General features: G+C 35.0%; 1 long non-coding RNA gene across 1 annotated transcript; it reads right to left on the bottom strand.

The window, feature by feature from the left end:
- Nucleotides 1-4454: 4454 nt before the first annotated feature.
- LOC130041510 (uncharacterized) lies at nt 4455-18586 on the bottom strand. Its single transcript, XR_008795068.1, has 4 exons — nt 18086-18586; nt 16868-16984; nt 6951-7066; nt 4455-6439 (listed from the first exon to the last, which is right to left on the bottom strand). It is a non-coding gene; the product is annotated as an uncharacterized LOC130041510 (long non-coding RNA).
- Between the last annotated feature and the right edge of the window lie 3874 nt (nt 18587-22460).

Here is a 22460-nt window from a genome sequence, read left to right on the forward strand (position 1 = left end):
TGCTTATTAGCACCAAATCCTATTCACAAGCTTACATAATTTATTAAGTTGAATTTTTTTATTCCTAAAGAGATAAATTTATTTCTTATGTTGCCATCTTCAATGTTTATCTATATCTGTTTGAATTTCTATTAGCATATATAGGAAAGTCTCTGTAATTTATATACATTCATTGTTCCTGGCTTGCTTAAGTAAATTTACACTTAATCAAATATTTGTCTGGATATACACAGATAAAAGGAAATACCTTTAGCAAAACCTTGCATATTTCAGTGAATTGTAGAGAATTTCACAAAGTTTGCAAAGTTGATAGTAAATACTAACTCCTACTAGAGAGAGAAGGATGCCACCTGCCCACTTCACCCAACAAATCTACAGAAATCTAATGGATAGACCTATGAAACTATATACGTAGAGAAATTGCCTTTAAGCAAATGTTATGCTGGAAGGAAAAAAAACTGTCAAAAGAAAAATATCTCTTTAAAATGAGATCTCTGGAAATGAAAAACTTAAGATAACTGCCAAACATCCCAAACTCCCCACCCTCAACTTAATAATGGCACCTATATTTCACCAGAAATAAAATTTTATTAGTAACATGTCAAATATGTTTTAAAATACAATTACCTTTCTTATTCCTTTCAGTTTAAAAAACAATCCAATAGAAACTCTAAACCATGACCCAAATATTTCCAAATGTGAAAAAGACATATTTTAGATTATGTAACAGATACACATTTTTCCAAATAAATGTTGTAGAACACCATCTGCTTGATATTTGGGCACATTCCCACATAACTAAATTTCTGCTTTTCTCCTTTTGTTAATGACAAATTTATGACACTATATTTCACAATAGCTATAGCAACAGTTTATGACCAAAGGAGAGCCTGACAAAAATTACTTGGCATGCTCAATTAGACAATTTATGCAACTCTCTCATCTACACCAAACCTTCACCCTTTACCCAGACACTATCAAATGAAGAGAAAAAGGAAGTCCATAGTGAGAAGAGGATGTTTCGTGCTTTAAAAAAGTCCAAAGGAAGAAGTTGAAGATTCTAGTAGCATTTTTCAACTCAGGTTTATGAACAACTTTAGCATATCAAGCTACCCATAAATCTGAATTTCACATAGAATACTTTTATAAGTTTTTCTCTTATCTTGCCAAGGAATAAATTGGAAAATTCTTGCAAACCCTAGATAGAATTTGCTTCTTCATGTTGTCAAGTGAAGTTTCCTTATCTGAATAAATTTTAGGGGAAAAATAAAACAAAGATATTTACCATATATCATTTCCTCACTGATAAGAATGTACAACCATATTCTTTTGCTGCATGTAATATAGATAAAATTTTTAAATGCACAAATTTCTGTGTACTTCACTCTCTAAAGTATTTTTGTATTTGTAGCCAACTTGGAAGAATAGTTTATGGTGATTTTTGCTTTTTATTACTTTTTAATAAATAAAACTATTGAAAATAGGTATAAACTCATATTATTTTTAAAATATAAGGGAATAGGGGTTGATTGTGTATTTTGCTTTAAGTGATAAAGAGCCTCAAGACTCCAAATTTTGTTAATGTAATGGTCACCCTCACATCTTCTGGGAAAAGAGAAACACAGACTCACAGGCCACATTTCTGATCTACTAAAAGGAACCAATGTTTTAACAAGGTCTCCAATGACTTAGATGCACAAAAATATTGGAGAGGTACTAATGTAGAAAGCTGTTCTTTAACAGATCTGTCCATCTGTAGAGCAAGAGATGGGCAAAGAAAAGACAACTCTAACGGTAAAATTTTTGTTTAAAATATTTGGTCATGAATGTAACAAGTTTTTTGACATGGCTCTTTTAATAAAGAAACATAAAACCAAAAGAAACACATTACTGGCATGTAGTAATCACATTTGAGAATAAAAAATATACATTACAGAGCCATATATTACATAAATATTCATGAACTTCTTGACTTAATTGTATACAATCTTCCAGTATTTCTAATCTGTGATATTTTCATTAGGAAAGCATATACAGCTGGTAACTTACATTGAATTGCAAAATCATTATTTTAGAGGACAATTATTTACTGACCAAGTATAATAGTTCCAAAAATAATTATATTAAGAAATTATAATGAATTCTATTTCAATACACTCTGGACTTTTTTTTCCTAAAGAAACTCAATCAGTACTGCAAATTGCTCTTTCCCTAGTATCTTTGTGTCCATTAATATCAATACTAAGGGGAAAACAGGGGTCTAACTGAGATTTAGAAGAGAAATCAGTGGGAGAAGAGGGTGATGGCTGGAGTAGCTGTATAAAGAATACTCTAAATTTATGGAAGCAGTTCACTGGCACAAGGCAAAATAAAGCTATTCTATTCTCGTACATACTGATATACAAATCTCAGACTATGATTTTTTGACTTTCTCATTTACATTAATATTACCCTGATTACCTCTGTAAAAATTACAAAAGCTAGGAAAGCCAGAAGAAACTGTTCTGTACTTGCACTTGTTTCTTTTCCTCCCCCTATGACCTCTTGTACCCCAGTGATGAGCTAAGGCCAAACGTGTTTTTCTTTTGCAATTCTAGTTTGCAATCAAGTACAAAATATGCTGAAAAATATAATGTACGCCCCTACAGCTCTATGATATATGTCAGGAGACCTTTCCTTTTCCTATGCATCTTTGTAGTTTCAAATGCCTTCAGAGACACATGCTTGAGAGCCACTCCATAGTTTGAGAAATGCAAATGTGATGTCCAATAAAATATCTCTATATTTTAAAATAAAACTAAACTCCCACTCCTCAAAGACCAGCTTCAGCAAAAGGATTGTGTACTGTTCCTACCATATCTTCTACCCTGGCAAAATTTCTGGGTCATAATAGATGTTCAATATTTGATAATTCCTTCAACAGAATTTATTCAATCTGAGGCTGTACATTAAAATTTGATCAGGAGTTTCAACAAACCCAGGCTTACCATTTAGTCTTTTCTCCAACTTAATTTCTACTTTTTTTTTTAAAGTTCTCATCTACCCAGGATCTTAGTTTAAAGATATTTCACAGTAATACATCTCATTGAATACAGATGCTGAGTAGAATCTAGTCCTTGGTGACTGAATAATGGGTGAATTAAAAAAATTATGGGGAGCAGTATTTGAGGTGTACAGCCAATATAAGAAAGCAAAACTGTGTAATTACCTAAGCATTTCCTCTCACATGAAACAATTTTCTCTTCCACATACTAATCCTGTTCCTTATTTTTCTGATTCTCCCTTCACATCCCCTTCCTCTTCTATGATCTCTCTTTTCTCTTTTAGAATATCATTTCTAGGTCTTTAAACTGTAGTCAACTGCCTTTGCTCAACATTTCCAAAGGTATTCAGATTTTCCTGTCATCTTACTTTTTCTAAAGATAGCACTTGGTACCTGTGAAAAGATATCCAGGATCAAGAAAAGTTGTACCTAGTGTCTCAACTCTTGCTTCTACTATAATAAACATGTGGGGTGGGGTCAGCAGAGCATGTCTGTGTAAAGCTCCTCACAGATCAGTTCTCCATGGAAAAATGACAGTAATCTTATTGGTTAACTTAGACAAGTTTACACAGTTTAAACACAAATCATTTTTAAGTCAAGATAACATTAGGTTACTCCTTATCTATAAATAGTTTATTGGAAAAAATTAAATGCCCTAGAGAATATTTTAGCCTGTTTTGAAATCAACAGTTAAAAATAAAAGAAGCATATTCACAGATACTGCTGGTTTCTAAGACAGTTTCTTTTCTCTAGAGATGACTACACAGATCAGAGAACTCATTTAATTGTGTCACCAAATAAAACATTTAAAATATTGTGGGTTCCTTGACCAAGAGTTCTGCCTTTAAGATTTCTTACATGCAATAAATGTTAGAATTTCACAATTTACTGAATATTTTTTCTCTCTTCTATTCCAAAGTATGTGGTGCATTTATGACCTCAGACAATTTTCAAATACAGCATTTTTCCAAGTCATATTTATTATCACTGTTACATGTTTATAAATACTATTGTAAATAAAGCCAAACATTCATTTTGTTACATAACTTAAAACTATTAGAGACCAAATTATATTTTAAATTATATGATAGTGTAATTATTCTTTAAAATTTAGGTCTTATTTTTAATATCCCTATTTTAAAAGAAATATACTTTTAAAAGAAGTGTTCTAACAATTAAGGAATTTTATAAGTACAAAAAGTTATCTAACTTTGGTGCCAAATTTTCCTCTTAATTTTTAAATAGTTTATTTGTAATTCAAAGCTATCTCACCATTAATACTACATTGTCTTTGAAAAGAAGCCGCAATTCTAATTTTTAAGTTAGAATTATACAGCTTTAGTTCCTAATTCTGATTGGGCAATTAAATAGATAACTAATTTTTTAATCAATTACATATATATAATATATATATATGGTCTTCAACAGTGTATAGTAATAGGGCTTTATACCAAATGATCCACATTAATCATCCTGAAGATTATTAGAGGGAGCAAGTAGTGAATTAAAACTAAAATGTAAATTATCCTGTATAGGGGTAGGCCCTCTTGGTTACAAGACTGAATTCAAACAGAGAAGATAAAATGTCAATAAATCACAGTAACTAAATTTATGAAGACATAAGATTACTGAAGTATTGGAATATCTTCTCTTAAAGTAGTGCCTTTGATTATTGATATTATGTAGAATTTGATTTGAAAGCATGTTAGAAAGCAAATAATTCCCAATCCCAATGTTCCTCTAGTCCTCTGCAAATCCTTATTTTTGATTCTTATCTTTATTAGCATAATCTCTCTAACACTTGCTTTTACATCTTTGGTATTTTCTTGAATATACCTTTGGCACCTAGTTTTCCCAATCTGTTTTATCAATTAACGACAAGTCTTTAAGTGGTATGCTCCATAGGACATAACTCTGGACATTAAAATCAGACATCACATTCAAACCTCAAAGAACATATTATGAACCACTTTAAACAACAATTTCAAGAATCTATTCATTTTGTTAAATAATGATTTTTTGATTGCAAAATATAGGGAACTATTTAAACTTTACCACCAAAGGCATTCTGAAATATTTTGTCAAATATTGAATGATCAACTATTATACAAAAATCAGTGCAAAGTTTCATCCAGGCAGCTTTAAATGCACTCTTAGATGAAGAAATAATGTTATGTTTAATTTCAATTATCGCCAATTTTAGCAGATAATATTTGTCTTAATTATCAATCTATTAAAAGCAATTTTTACTTGCCTATCTTTTTCCTGAGGATCACAGCCTATAAAACTGACATCATAAATAAAATTCTAAAGTCTTAACAAAAGGTCCACCACAAATCTCAACTAATCCTTAGAACTTAGAGATAAGCCCATCTGCAAGGCATTTTATTAAATTTCATCTTTAGAGGAAAATCTATCAAACCAAAAAAAGAGAAAGTAAAATGGATGAGTTTGGAGTGGTCTGGTTGTTACATTCAGCAGTTGAGTTGTAGTATGTTTGCCCCATCTTTAATTGTCACTAAAGGTAAAAGAAGGGCTTCAATTATTTGGCACAATGCTTGACAAGCCAAAGCATTTGAGAAATAAACTTAGTCTTCTCATTATTTACAGAAATTACATTAACAATCCACCCTTAATCTTCTGGTATGGTACAGTATCGATTTGATCTGTTACTTTTTGTTTCTCTCCATTGAGTAGCAGAATTTAGAAAGAGGGAGATTGAGAATTTTCGTAGTTCTGTATGAACTCATATAGGTCCTTTCCTACATATACACCTTTTTATACTTTGGGGAGGGGGGAGTCGCTTTTATAACACCTATTTGCTACTTTGAACATGGGAACATTTTGTCAATTTGATTTGATGACATTAAGGACTGCTGAGTAATAACCAGGGTTTTCATCAATCAGTTCAGCATGCATCTCATCTTTGATCTCAAGTGCATTGGTAATTAGTGCCTTATGTTAACATCTTCACTATAAACAGTTCAGGCATTTAGAAACATAATGGACTTAACAGTTACTTTAATTCATTTTATAAATAAGCAACTGAGAATTTTGCTCCAAGTGGCTGCTAGTATAGCCCATTCCATAAATGGCATTCTCCGAAGCATAAGGCACAATATGATATGAATGCAGCTCTTCATAATAGAGAGACTGAGAACAGCATTCCTGTACCATAAACTTCAGCCGTTTTCTTGTATCAGAATAAGAAGTCTTATAACACGGAGCTTCTTTAAAGTATTCATAGCTCTCTTTTTCCGTCTCTAGATGTATCTTCCTCAGCAAATTGTTAATTAACACAGACCTTCTTAAATAGGTTTCTGGGTCTTCAAGAAACCTGAGCTTCTCCAGAGAAAGTTTGAGAATGCAAGTCCTGTCCTCAGGCAATATCAGGTGCTAGAAAGCAAACACATAGTTAAATCTACCTAGTTCTATTTGTTTAACTTGTTAGTAGAGTTCAGTTTCCGCGTTTATAACAGTGCTAATATCTATGGTTTGTAAAATTCATTTTTATATTTGTCACTTTTATTTTAAGCACTATAATTTACAGTACTGTTAAATGACAGCATTTCATGCATAGGAAAACCCCAATACAACATTCTTAAGTTGTTTCCCCAACCTCACCTGTCTCAACCTACACCGACTCCATTCCCCACACCGGTAAGCTCAGTTCTGTAGAAGAGTTCTCACGCTTTATTGTCTTGGATATTTGATAGTCCTAAGCCATATTTTTAAAATATTTCACATACAAGAGAGACCATTCTGAAGTCCATCTCCTTTTGTATTTTTATAGTTTTGATGTACAAGGATAGCTCTATATATTTTTAAAGCTTTTTTTTAAATAGCAGAGTCTTTTCTATTGAGAATACATATAAAACTGAAAAACAATAAATGAGCAAACTCTTACTTTTGGAAAATACCCATGGCAATCTTGATGTAAATCTTCTTCTTCTGCATATTTTCTCTTAAAGTAGGCTACTTTCGACGTTGTTAATGTATATAGTAATACTTTTGTCGGATAAGCTAAACAAAATTAAATTGGAGAAAAGTCAGATTATATTGTAGCAAAAGTCCTTACAAAAGTTCTACTTGTCAAAGTAAATTGATGACCCCAAAAGTTAATGTTCTTCATTGTTCTTCAGAAGCAGCTGTCCAATGACTGAAAAGCCTATTTGGAAGCAACCGCTATCACTGGGACCATAAACATTTATATTCTACATTGGAGATTTATATTTATTTCTTTTTTTAGTCTCATTAAAATATTTACCAAATCTCTTTTTAACAATATGCCATATATTTTTATCTATCTATACCCCAAATGAAGATGGCTCACCAATAGTAATAATAATAATAATAATGTATGAATTTTTTAGCTAAACTAATTTACAAATGACATTGGGTTATTCAACTTAGTGTAAAATGGTCAGCAATACTTTACACTTTAAAGAAATAAAATGCCTATAGACAACAACTTCTTATGATTATAGGGACTAGCCTCCAACTCATAAGGCTTAAAGGAAGTTTAAGTAAGATTGTGACTAGTAAACTTGACCTGACCTTTGTTTTAATACCATTGCTACTAAGGATTCTGATTTAAGGAAGGATAAATTACTGAAAGCATATTTTCATGAAAGGGTAATTTTATTTTGAAAGAGTTCCTAGTGTGTACTCTAGGTGGTGCTCCTATCACAGACAAGAAGCTTGTTCAATAAGAAAAGCAAAAGAAGCTTCTAGTGAAAAGTGTTGAATGAATTTAGAACACAAACAGAGTCTGGACTAGTACTCATTCAACCTCTGGGAGTCACATTAGAAAGTTCAAAAATCACACTTTTACACTTAACCTACACCCTTAAATTCACCTAGTTTGATTTGTTGATTCACAAAATGAGTAGTTTATTAATGTGTTGGTTAAAACAAAACTTGAGGACATTCAATGTTTCGTATCTAAAGTATTTAAACTTGTAATTATTAAACATTAAAAATTTTACTATTCAATAATGTGCATCATCTATTTTTCTCTCTACTCAGTGGCATCTATAATTCATTTGACCTGCAGCTTTTTGTAGCTGTATGGTTTACCTAAACCATCAGGAAAATCCACAAAAATCATGCCTAAGGAATTCAAAGTTTTATTGCCACCACTGTAGATTATAAGCCAGAGTGCTCTAAATTATAGGTGGCATGTTTTGTAAGGGCAGATTTGTTCATTTGTTTGTTTGTTGTGGGGACACAACTGGCATTTCTCAGGGGTAACTCCTGGTGGTGTGCTGCTGGAGATGGAATGCTGAGGAAGAAATCCAAGTCAGCAACGTGCAAGGCAAATGCCCTCCCCGCTGTACTATAGCTCTGGCCCACTAAAGGCAGAATTTTATAAGAATTTTAAGTCACGGCAAGTCTGATCTAAAAATGATGAATGTGTATAGCCATTCATAATTACAGCAAAGGCAGTAGTGATTACTGTATTCTGTAAATCCTGAATTCAATAAGCAAAACTTGACTAATAAAGAACTTTAACAGATTTTGAAAGGCTTGAAGAAAAAGATAAAAGTTGATTATATTGAAAACAAAAGAAACATCACTAAATCCAGTATCTTAGGGACCGATTTGGGAGGTTGGTTTGGGGTGTTGGGCGGGGGAGGGGAGGATTGGCTGTGTTTTGCTTTATTTGGTTTTATTGTGAGTTCTTTTTCAGGATCTGTGTTTTTGGTTGGGGTGATTGTTTTAATACATTCTATGTATTAAATGTATTAAATTTAATACCCAGCTCTACTTAGGGCTTACTCCTCGTCCTGTGCTCAGGGATCTGTCCTAGCAAACTAAGGGAACCATATTCAGTGCTAGAACAAGATGGGCCATGTGTAAGGCAAGCAACCTGCCACCTATACTATTGCTTCAGCCCTTAAATGTATTTAAGGAATTTAATCAATTAATTATTGCAACTAAGTTCTTTTAAAACTATGTAGTAAATGTCTCAGTGACACTCAACTGTTAGTGAGCATCAAAGCTATCCTTAAACAGATTGCTGGTTCCCACCCCCAGAGTTTCTAATTTAGTAGGTCTGGGTTAGAAGCAGGATTTATATTTCTAAGTCATTTCCAGGAGAGGCTGAAGCATTGGGCCTGGGGACTACATTTTGAGAAGATCTATGTTATAATATGAAGCAAGAAGAGTAGTAATACTACAAAGGCAAGTTTAAAAGCAAGGAATTTAGCAAGTCAACTGATTAGAATGTCAAGCAATAGGCTTAATTGAGTTGTGTTGTTATTGCTACATTGGGTACATTGGCTTAAATGCCATAGCAGTGTGAACAAAGCCAGATTGCCTTTTAATAGTGAGGAAAGAATGAGGTCTCTTTTTAATATATATTCCTAGGTTCACATTAAAAAGCATCAATGAATGTTTAGCATTATAAGTTGGACACGTCCATGGTTTAATAAAAATAATAAGATCCACTGAATTACTTTGGAGAAAGGCGTGAGGAAAGGCTCAGAAATGAGGAGTTATTTTTTTATTTATGTTCTTTATTTTCCCAAAGTAATGCAATAAATATAGCATTTATGACTGCTTGAAATACTTTAAATTAATGATACAGTGAGGAGAGGTGGCAGCTTGGAAAACCAAATGTCAAATACAACAAATGATACTGTGGGGAAGATATTTATATTTAACAGATACACACACACACATACACACACACACACACACATAAAGACACAACTACAAGTTTCAGAAAGGTTTGTCCGATCTTCTTCAAGCAATTAGCCTAAGATACAGAAAGCATCATAACATGAAAATAGAGAACAAATTCTTAGGGGTCAGGGTGCTAGTTTTGAGCCCTCAGCTCCACGGGCAACAGAGTTAGCTACTTAGTTTATTGCTCTTAAAACTGTGTGTTGCTGAAATACTGTAAAGCTTTCACAGCTGAAATCAGTTTGAGAATTACCTCCTCACAGGCTGTTTAGCTATTTGAAATGTTTTCAACACCAAATTTTGTGAGAATGCTTTTAGCCACTGTTAAAGTTAAAACATATAGCAAACATAAGTTTCATCATTGGCTTTTTTGGCTGGATTGAAACTAAAAAAAACACAGAGCTGAAAACTACTTATTGATTACCTAGTTTAGCTCCTAAAGTTTACCAATAAAAAACTCAATGATTTACAGTATGCTATGTGGCTGAGTTTAAATTTTGAAATCAGTTGCAAATGGGTTTGAATTCCAGCTCTGTTGCTTCTTAGTTGTGTGACCTTGAAAAAATTATATAAACTCTCTACAAATCTCATTTGCAAAGTGGTGATAGAAATAATACTGGCTCATTGAATGACTGAAATAATTCATGGAAAGTGACTGGCACTGTGACTAGCATATGGCTTGCACTCAATCAAATTCTAGATTTTATTAGTGCCAATGGGAAGAAGAAACAAGGAAGAAATTCCAGCTTCGTCTCCAAATCATGACACTAAGTCCTTCTACCGCCCTGCCTCCCCGAAATACTAGATCATAATTAAAGAATTAAAAGCTGCAAAAGCCCATGAGAGATGGAGAGATAATACAGTGGGTAGAGCACTTATCGTGCATGCAATAGACCCAGGGTCGATCCTTGGCAACTCATATGGTTCCCTGAGCACCACCATGAGTGATCCCTGAGCACAGAGCCAGGAGCCATCCCTTAACATCTCTCTTTCCCAAAACAAACAAAACCAAAAAAGATGTAAAGAAAGAAAGATAGAAAGTTCACGTACTATAACAGCTCAAAGAATTAATTGCCCCTAGTCTTAGATTTTAGGTAATAAAATGTGGATTGTTTTTAAATATCTGATGGTACTTTGGAGAATTAAACATTTGAAAATACTCAAGAAGGTCTACATATTATAATCCATAAAATGTGTAAATTTGTATGAATTGTATAAATTGTACACAATTTTATAAATGTGTAAATTTGTATAGTTCATTCTCCTGCAACTAAAAATAATAAATTAAGTCTAGTCTATTATTTAAATAAAACTGATTCTTCTGCAATGAATAATAGAAATTCAACCATGTCTGTCATTGAAATAAAACTGATGATGAAACAGACAAGAATAAATAAAATGACTTTTCTTATTAAGTGCCATCAGCTCTGAGAACAGCATATAAATTATAAAACTGAGACTGAGGACAGCATACAAATTATAAAACTGAGTTAGGATGAATCTAAACTTACCTCTAAAGATAAAATGACTAACACTAGCACAAATATTCAAATTAGTTTTGGGGAGGAGGCTAGTCGACTATTACCCAGTAGTACTTAGAGGAACGCTCAAGGTTCTGTGCTCTGGGGACCAACTCCAGACCTCTTGTATGCAGGCATGTACCTAGACCTTTGAGCTATCTCTCTGGTTCCTTCAATTTGTTTTTAATGTAACCACTACATAAACAAAATATCTTAACTGGGATCAATTGTTTCAAAAAGTTCAAAACTAAGAAGCTACAGAACACAGAATAACCATTCATATTATTCGGGTTCTAGCAGTACAGTTTATACATATTTCTTTAAATAAACATTTAGAATGTAATTATCAACAATTGCTCAAATGTTCTTCCTTCTTGTTCTGCACTGCCTCCAGACAACTAAAATCCTATTATTGTAAGAGTGATTTCATTTGGTAGATGACCCAGGGGCAGTACATTAAGGAAAGATGGTCAGCAAATTAATTTACAAACACTCTGAGAGAACAGACAATAGTAAAAGCACAACTCCTGTCATAGTATCTATTCTTTGTCTAAAACTGTAAAAATCCTGAGAGATGAGCAAGTGATGGGTTTAATGTATCTAAGTTTTGGTCTGATTTTCATTTTCTTCACCACAATCTTTTGGTCAATATACTACAAAAACTAAGTTGAGACCATCTCCTTATATATGAATATCTGCAGCCACAGAGAAAAAAGTTTCATCTATAGAGAAAATAAAGCAGGTTCTAGTCTCCTATCAAAATGTTATAGAAAAGCATAGTCTTGTCTTCCACGCTCTCACAATTTCCTTTTATATAATATTGGTCTGACGCTAGCTTTAAAGAGTAAGTGTGCCTTTCTTTCTAAATAATATCTAGTGGCAAAGCTAATAGACATCCTTCCGTAAGGACCATGACCACTTTTGTCTAGGTATCCCACTGTCCCCCTTAGACATTCTCTACAATATTGCTTCATGACATAAAATATTTTCTCATAATTATCTAGTCTTATTCTGAAAACATAAATAATTTTAAACAGACTGTTCTCACAGAGTAAATGGGAAAATAAACTCATTGTTTTACATTTGAATTAAATGAAATAATAAGATATTTTTGCTTTGTGTTTAGGCCACACCCAGCTACGCTCAAAGAATACTTTTAGCCCTGGGCTCGTGGATCACTCCTGGTGGTTTTGGGGAGACCATATATACTGACAAGGATCAAATCAGGATCAGATGAATGTGAGGCAAGTACATAACACCCTACACTATCTCATTAAATATTATTCAAAAATCACTTACTCAGTGTATTACACATGTATTTTTTATTCTCAACAAATATTAGATATTGTTATTTTATTTGCTTCACTCTAAAACAAGGTTATGTATCCCATTAATCAGTACTACACTATCTGTTGGACGTTTGTCCTCTCTTTAATATTATAAATGTTACATTCACAACTGTATTCAAAAGAGTAGTAATGCCACATTTGAAGCAGTAACGCTCTGTCTTTAGCTTTGTTGATGTTTAGCAATATACCATGAATATTCTCTCTCATAACCCCTTGCCTAGCACCTTTCTGGAGAATTTGCTCTATAGAAGTAGAAATCAAGTAGATAATGGACCAAACATGATGACCTCTCGTGTTTGTATTGCAAACCATAATGTCCAAAATTAGAGAAAGAGAAAGTATGGGGAATATTGTCTGCCTTGGAAGCGGGGGGAGGGTTGGAAGGGGGGAATACTGGGGAGATTGGTGGTGGGGAATGTGCACTGGTGGAGGGATGGGTGTTTGATCATTGTGTGCTTGTAACCCAAACATGAAAGCTTGTAACTTTCTCACAGTGATTCAATAAATTTTTTTTTAAAAACGAAAAAAGAAATCAATACCAGTTTTTAGCTCTGAAGCAATAGAGCAATCTGTTTCTGCAGATTTCTCATCCATTCCTAGCACAGGATTTACTTAATTGGTGGCTCAGAATTAGCAATAAATTGAAGTTTCTGGAAGACTTTCCTAGGAACTTCTAGGAATACCAAAAGCCATTGAGGGTTTCTCAAGCATTGTCTACGTTGTTTGGGATGGTCTCAGAAGCATGGACCATTAAATAAAATGCCACCAATTCTGCCAGCCCATATTGTTTGACAATTAATGATTTTTTAACCAAACAGAACATCATTCAATAAGATACAATCATGTAATTGGAAGTTAACTTGGATACTACACCAAAACAGAACTTCTGCCATGATCTGGCCCATAGAGAATAAATGTGGTGGACTTTGTGAATAAAGTTACTGATTTATGGCCCTTCAGAAGCATATTCCTTATTTTCAAGATGCTTCCTTTCATTTCATCTTTCATCATGGGAAGTCAAAATGAATCAGAAATAAAATTGGCAAACCAATTATGTTACACTATGTAAATTCCAACAGTTTGCCAACTATGTCTAGGAAGATGCTATAACTTCCTTACATACCCAACTCTCTGGCTGTGTTTTAACCTTTAATATAGTTGAAGGCATGAACTTTTAAAAAATACTTGATCTATATCACCTTCATCATCTTTCTCTTTGATATGGCCATAGATTCAGGCATATCACCAACAGCATCTAGTCATTATAAACATCTCATATTCTGATTAAAAACATCAAGTTTTCCAAGAAAAACTAATCATCAACTTTATATACTAAGAGTATATGATAATTTCTCTGCAGTTACATACTCTCTGCCCTCAGTCATAGGATGCCTAAGTTATATCACCATCTGAAACTCCTCTCTTGTTAAAATGTTCTTCAATTGCAAGTAACCTACCTTCTAAAGATCTCTAGGTACTTCATTAATTAACATTATATTCAAATTCAGGCACAGCCCCTCCACTTGAGGTGGCCTTATTTCCACACTAGATATGGAGAAACAAGCCCAATACTGGTAAATCAAGTTGTATATGGGGATAAAATTAATGCTCTGTATTCTTGAATACTGATTCTGATAATATCTATAACTTTTCTTGATGTCTCTAATTCATGCTATCTTTTTTATAATATTTATAAAGCAATACATATTTTGATAAACCATCACAGACAACTTCAACCATGACCACTTCAACCCTGACCCTTCCCCTTCTAAGTATCACTGACATTTATAAGACTCCTGCACAAGACCTAACATCAAGACTTTCCATTGATGAGATAAAGCTACAGCAAGTAGGGTGCTTGCCTTGTCCAAAGACTACCTGGATTCAATCCAGGGCAGGCACAGTATATGGTCACATGAACCCTGCCTGAAATATTCTGAGTGTACAGTCAGGAGTAATCCCTGAGCACTGCTGGATATGATCCACATTTAAAAAATGAAAAATGAGACATTCTGTTGTTGCACCCTAAATTCTATAATTTACGATGTAAAATGTTTTTAATTTCTAAATATAAAATTGTGTTACAATACTGAACATAATAGTACCAGGTACTTAATATTTTTTCATTAAGATCCTCCTACCAGCCTCACTGAGAATAGCTGCTATATGCTAGATAACAGTTATTAAGATGGTTTTTATCAATAAAAATTAAAAAACAATTATGTGCGACTAAAAGCAGTAATATTTTAAAAAATAAACTGACACTCTTCAGATAGATAACATGTAAAAAAGTGAATAGAAGGAGGGATTGACAGGATTGGTTTCCTTCAAAACACAAACTTGAAGACAAAGTTCTCTCAGTTTTAGTGCTGAATGGTTTTATAGTCATTTTACTGCTTAAATCATTATTTTATTTAAGTTTTTCTGGATTTTGGAAGCATGTTGTTTTGACAAACAGAGCAATCTGAATTGGTTGTGTCTTGGCTTTAGTGCTATTGTTTGGATATTGGTGTTTTGATAACTAGGGCCAGCTGGCATGAATCCTCAGTGAAGAGGCCAGATGTGAAGGGAGTCAAGGCCTCAGAATCCTGATCAACTCTTTCAATTTCTCCTTTCAAAACATTTTCTAGATTCCAGGAAAGTAACATTAAATAAAACATTAGACTTTGAATATCTAAAATCTTTCAAACAGAAGTTATATCTTGGTTTTAGTTTTAACCTTGCTTAATTTCTCTTGGTTTTACCTAAGGCTTATTAGCCTAAATGCCTCTACCTCTTTTTAACCTGTGATATGTATAAGGAGAGCTGAAATTTAAATTGATGAGTGGGACAACATCCTTAAGACACATTGTTGGGACTTTTCCCACACTCTAACTTGGGATACAGCAATTTCTCTGGTACTAAATGCTTATATTAAAATTATGGGTTTGGCTCACTTTATATATTTAAAGCTAAATGTCATTATAGCATGCTGATTAATGACTTTTAAAATATGCATTCATAAGTATTGAATAGTTTGTATTCTGTAAATTATAAATTCACGACAGTATCAAAATTAAAATTTAAGAAACTTTTACACTTGACCTTTTTAAATTTTGACAGTGGTCTTAATGAAAGCACAGACTTGCTCACATAAATTAAAGAGTATTGAATGATTTCAAACTTCTATTCTTACTACATAAAATATAGGATGCATATAAATTACTAATGCAAAAAACCTGATATATATATATATATATATATATATATGAAAATACTAGCAGTTGCCTTACTCAAACTTTTTTTCAATTGTTGGCTTGAACAGAATGATGTATGTACCTCACGGTGAATGACAATAAATCTTATTATTCTTTGGTTTTGTCTACCACCATAAAATATAGTAATAATGATGGAGGTAGCAGCAAAAGGGTGGGTGGTTTCAAATACCGATTAAATGAACACATTTAATAGTTCAAGGGTCACATTTAATGTTGAAAACTATTAAACCTCAGATATTTCAATAGGTGACTATGGAGACAAATGCTATTACAGTCTTGTAATATAAAAGCGATACAGCAGGACTAGTATAAGTTTCCAGATAGGGTTGGATTTTATTTATTTATTTATTTATTTTTGAGTGGGTGTTGCTCAATTATCTTTATTAAGGAAGTCAAAGAGAAGGAAGAAAAACACCATAGTACATTTTCTTGGATTCAATGCTAATTTTTTAGGTTAACTACCTATAGGATACACAGGAAATACACAAGCTCTGTACATGTGAAAGCTATACAGTGCTAAAAAAACTAAGTACTCACTAAGAAATTTCATTCATAAAAGAATCAAAATTGAAAATTGAGTTTAAAATACTTAACACTCATGGGTTTCTATCATTATGATCTTAATGAAAATTAAACCAACATCACAATCCTCTCTCTCTCTCTCTATCTATCTATTTTTCTTATCTTTCTTTCTCTCTCTCTCAGCAATTCGGAGAGGTCTTCATTTTCTTCATTCAGATATGCACCAATGAGCCCATCAGGCTTCCGCCTGACATAGTCCCTGAGCCATACTATTTAATCTCCCCCTTCCCATTCAGAACGGCCTTCAAGGGGAAAATCTGCCAACCCACAAATATCCTTTCTATAGAAAACCACTATTGACTTCTACCCAGCAACCATTTATATAAACAACCCCTTATATTGATCTTGTAAGTTATGGTAATGTTACATTAGCATTTATTTCTCAATACATATTTAAACAGTAATTTCTTTTCAGCTAGTGATTACCTGGTAATGCTGAATCAATCTGAAAAGTGTATCTCTAGGATAGCTTCAGAATATCTGGTGAGAGTTCCCCTTTGCACAGCAAGCATTTCTCACAGCCAGCAGCTCATGAATCGTTACCTGAGATTGTGAAACAAGGAGACAGTCACAAATAATATTGGAAGAGTCAGACCTCCTCTGAACTGTTTATTGAGTCAGGAGAAAGCACCAAGCCACTACTAAAGATTTTGAAGTAGGATTGATCAAACAGATAAATAGAGTAAACTTTCTCACATACAATTCTTTCAAATATACTCTAGATTGAATTTTAAATATGAAAAATTTTGGCACTTCCAGAAATTTGAAATAATTACTGTTCTCACCAATGATTTACTGGGAGATTATTTGGGGGAGATTATCTGTAGGTTAATTTTCCCCACCCTCACAATTAAAGCCAGATGTCTGCAATTTAATGCTAAGTGTTTTATTTTGCCTAACTTCAGGAAATATTCCCTCTAAAGTTAACAGCCCAACCGTTTAGTCAAAACAGATGTCCTCAGTCATCCTCTGGAATACTCACTATTTCTCACAAGATTTTAAATAGCTAAATGACACTTTCCTTTGAAGACTGTTTTTTTAAAGGCCTTGTTTTACTGCACCTTTTCTACATAGATGTATTCTTACAGATCTCATCATCTTCTATATTTAGAGAGATGAGCTTTCCAAAGGAAGATCGGCAGCCAATGAGGAGGATCCCATTAAAAGAGAGGTGAGTTACTATGGTTACTTTTCAGGAGGTTGAGTAGCCGCGAAAGGCTGCTCCCGGCCAAATGGACCCTTTCCAGAGTAGGACCTAAAAAGAATATTGCTCTCCATACGTGTCGATTCGGTAAATCGAGACTACGCGATGTCATTTTAGTCTGCAGCTTGGGCTCGCTGTGAGCACTTCCAGCCCCCCAGCAATCCGAGTACACTCAGGTAGCAAAGTCAAAGGCAACGCAAAGAGGGCTGCAAACTTCCCAACGCAAACCTAACCGCAGGGGCACCCTGGACAACCAAGCCCAAGATCTTAAAACATCAAATCAGATTATTCGGGACCACTAGACGGTCACTTTTCAATTATTGGCGGGGCGAGGAGGGAGCCCAGGAACATTTCCCGTTTTCATTCTTAATGAATGAGCTACAGAGAAAGGCATCTGGCTGCAGGAGTCCAGACGTACCTAGCGAGCAAGGGCCACTCACCGGGAGGCTGGCGCATGCACCTGCTTCGTAAAGGAGAGGGGTTCACTGCTCCCTCCTGTTTTCACGGCGCCGTCACTCTTCAGACCAGGGGTACGACAGAGACCGAGACGACGGCGGCGCGACAGCGGCGGCAGCAGCAACTGCAGCTCAGCGGGCAGCCCAGGCTCCTGCAGGTCCTTCCCTCCAGTCTCTGAAGCGCCTCTCGCTCGGGGTTCGGAACGCTAGGCGGGCGCGCAGCTGTTCTCAGCTCGCATTGGACCAGAGGGAGCAGATGTTATCCGGTTGCTAGGAGCGTTGCTAGGAAGCGATGACGCCCCTCCACGGCTTACGAGCAACTTTCCTGTAGGTCGAGTGCGCTGGCGGAGGCTTCAGGGAGCAGTGTTTGGGAGCAGAAACCAGGAAGGGTGGTGAACTACGAGTCCCCCAACAGGGACAGGAGGGACTGGGGTTCTTGCACTCGCTAACTTGCGTCCCAGAGAGCGTCTAAGGAGCTGCGGGTGGGTGAGCACGGAACGTTGCACGCAGGGCTTGGGGCTCTGTACTGGCACGGTATGTGCAGGTGATGAGGGCCGCGCAGCCACGGGCTGGGATACTTCCTGTATTCTCTAACTCGGTGTCACCTTGATAGGGCAACGATTTGAGGACCGGAGTGGGGCAGGCCTCATCAACGACGTTAGTGCTTTTAGATGCTCAGATTTCTTCTGGGATGACCTTGCTTTATAAGGGGGAGAATTCTGGGCAAGGGGAGATGGAGATAAGACCCGGGGCATGCGTGGGTGATGAGTATAGGAGCCCCTGGCTTCTGCTACTCTTTCCCCCAGTATGTTCCTGTTTATGTCTGCAAATTTGAACAGTTGATAGATTTGAAAGAGGGAAATACTAACGTATGCATGAAAATCAGACCAGAGTCTAATTCCTTCTGGGGTTGTCTGTGGCTTCTACTGGCATGGAACCAAAGATTTCTGGAAAAATATTCCTGTGGTATAATATATCCACATTTCTTGAGGCTAGAAAGTCTTCATTGTGAAACAGCAGTTAATTAAAGTCTTCAAACTAATATACAAACATCTTAATATAAAAAACACAAAGATTTTACAGAAAAGAGTCTGGAGGTGTGATTTAGTCATTCACACTTTAGCATAAATTTACTCAAAGTTTTGTATTAATCTCTAATATCTCACTCAAGCTGATTTTATTTTTCACCTTTGTCTTTTGCTGTTTTTGTTGATGTTCAATGTGGTTGTTATTCCTGAGCAGGGGGTGAGGGAATGCACATCAAAGGTGGCAAATTTTGGTAGCCACCCTTGGCTAATAAATGAAGGGAAGATGACAAAGCTGGTAGAAATTTTGCCCAAAGCTACCCTCTGAGACTGATTCTCATTGATGAAAGAGATACACTGTTTCCTTGATTCCCTATAGGGTCAGCCCAGGGCCTGAAAAAAAGAGTGCTAGCACCCATGGGATTCAATTAAAAGAGAAGTTACTGTCTTTAGAGCTGGGGCTGGCTGCTGTGTAGTTCCGTTGACTCCTGCAGTGCAGACATTCTGCAAGGCTGGAGGGGATGCACAAAGTGGCCCTGCATATCCCCAGGTCACTTGTTTCCTCAGGTACTCTGTACCAACTTAATACATATGACAAAATATAAAGAGTTTGTTAGTGCTAAGGTTTAAAAACATGATTACCTGTGTTAATTCAGTTGTGTTCCTTTTACAATAAATCTGTATGTACATATATACATCTATATTATAGTCATATTGTCTACTTAAAATCTTATACTTTTGTCAATCATACCTCAATAAATCTGAAAAACTGAAAACTTAGAATCTGGAAGAAGCAAAAGTTCAATGAGTTTTAAGATCTGATGGTACAATTTTATGAGATAGGAAAGGAAGTTTTAAGACAGGTGATCATCTCAAACTGGGGCATGGGTATTCACAGAAAGGGAAGAAAGGAACTGCTGCTTTAGTCTGCCTTACCTTCTTGTCTAGATCTTACTGGGACATTCTCCCCTTTTCTCTTCAAAGTCCAGTTAATGTAGGTAGTGGTCATTTTTTCCCTTCAGGTTCTGCAAGTGGGAAAGGTTCATATCATCACGAATATTTTGTATGTGTATATCTTCACATGACTCTCTTTCAACTGTCTTCTATTCAACCTTCAAATTTCAGTCCCACTATAATTTCCTCCTAATTCTTTTTCCTTAAAGACTCCCATTAGGGAGATTAACTGCCCTACTGTACCCCAAACTATCCATATCACAACATTCATCACACCAGATTTTAACCAATTCCTACCTTAACACCGGGTCCTCAGACCTCACACATGGCACATTACTGCTTTACCAAAGATAATGAAGGTCACAGCAAAATGGTCCATGCCACCCTCCCTGGATCAAGGTTCCTGTTTTCACCTTAGTTGTGGAGCAACTAAGTGAGAAGTTGCACAAGCCAGGAGAAAAGCTCTACATTTTTGTTGTTTTTTGTTTGTTTTTGGTTTTTAACTCAAGTAGAGGAGAAGGGAAGCCTGTTATAGGGATAATTATTTTTATGGATTTCATGAGATATTAATGATGATGCAGCAACTTCGTTTTCTTTTCAAAGCATCTTACAAAGGTCAGTACCTGGAAAATAATCTGTAAGTCCTTTATATAGTTTCCATTTGTTTTTCTCTCGTGTCCTCTAAAGTAGTGTGTGTTATCTGAACTCAAATGTTTCATACTTCCTTAAAATAATCCTGTCCTTCTATATGTTTAGGGAGAAGTTTTCCAACTTTACCAATATGGCAGCACTTGTAGTTTATTGAAATAGATGAGAAGACTTCTTTACTGTTCTCAATATAACTCACCAATTTCCAAATTCTCCTTTTTCTGGGATCAACTCAAGAAAAATAACAGATGTTCACAGACATGAAGGAAAGGTCAAGGTAAACTTAATCACAGAGTTGCTTGGTGGCAAAGCCAGAAAATAGAACAGAGTAAAAGAGTTTTATATTGACTGCAATATGTCTGCAGATAATGTTTCATAAATTCTTCAATTTTCCTAGCACGTGATTAGATAAAATATTTCACTAATTTTGGACTTAAAATTAACTAGTAAAAAGCTATACAAGTGGATGAAGAGATAGTGACAGGTGTTAAAGGACTTGCATCCCACCATCCCCAATTTGAATCCCTGTCACCAAATTTGCCCCCTCGCACATGGTCAGAAGTGATCACTGAGCACAGAGCCAGAAGTAAACCCTGAACACTACAGTGTGTGTCCATCCACAAAATGATAATGATGATAATGAAAATTGTGATTACTTTCCAGGGGCCCGAGACATAGTACAGCAGGTAGATAGAGTGCTTGCCTTGCATGAGGCCAACCCGGATTCAATCTGCAGCCCACATTTGGTTTTCAAAGCACCAACATAAGTCAACCATGTGCAGAGAGCCTGGAGTAAGCACTGAGTACTGCTGAGTGTGGCCCCCAAGCCAAAAAGAAATAAACCTAAAAAACCCTTTCCATCCACCTGAGAGGTCAACTGAATTTTAATCATCTAATCACTGAGACTTGTCCCTTCTCAGAACATTGCAAATGTGATGCTAATCCTGCATTCTACTCCTTATCTGCTTGCTGAAAATAATAAGATGTTTTATTTCATAATAGAATGAATAGTAAAATTCATCAGAGCACTCAACTGTGACCCAGTTTTCCTCCTGAACCATGTTTCTGATTGTCCCTGGTGAAGCCCTTGGGAAAAAATAGACTATAAACTTTACAGACACGGAATGTGATTTGACTCAACAATAAAATGTTATTTAACATAGTCAATTTTTAGTATTTACTACAAAAGACGAAGAGTGTCATAGATGGTTGTATCAATTATTTTAACATTTAAGGTTGGGCAAGTCTCTTTTGAAGCAATGTCAAAAGCTAGCAATCATTTGTCAAGTTTTAGGTTATACAGATGGTTTATTATAAGATTAAAATACTGGAAAATCTGTTCCCTCTTCAGTATTCTGCTTTTGTTCATTATTTTGTATTATTTGGTTTTAACAACCACACATGTGCATATTTACTAGTGCACATACACATGTGGAAATGCTCTACTTTGTTCAGGCCATCGGCTTGAAACTCTTTGCAGTGGCTTTGGATATGTAAAGTCAAATGATCTTTAACTGCCATACCTTCTAACTCTCCAAATGTGCTGAAATTCTAAAATTACTAGGGTAAACAATTAAAAACCTATATCATCCCATAATCTTTTAGTACTACTATGGGTTAAGGAGATTTTAAGTTCCAAATGAACTTGAAAGTTAGGAAACTCTTTTTAAGTAATTACTCAATCATAACATTTGAAAAAATATTTTTAAAAGAAAAGAAAAATATAAGTATAT

This window comes from Sorex fumeus, unplaced genomic scaffold, assembly GCF_029834395.1.
Source record: "Sorex fumeus unplaced genomic scaffold, SorFum_2.1 ptg000098l, whole genome shotgun sequence".
In the NCBI taxonomy this organism is placed as follows: Eukaryota; Metazoa; Chordata; class Mammalia; order Eulipotyphla; family Soricidae; genus Sorex; species Sorex fumeus.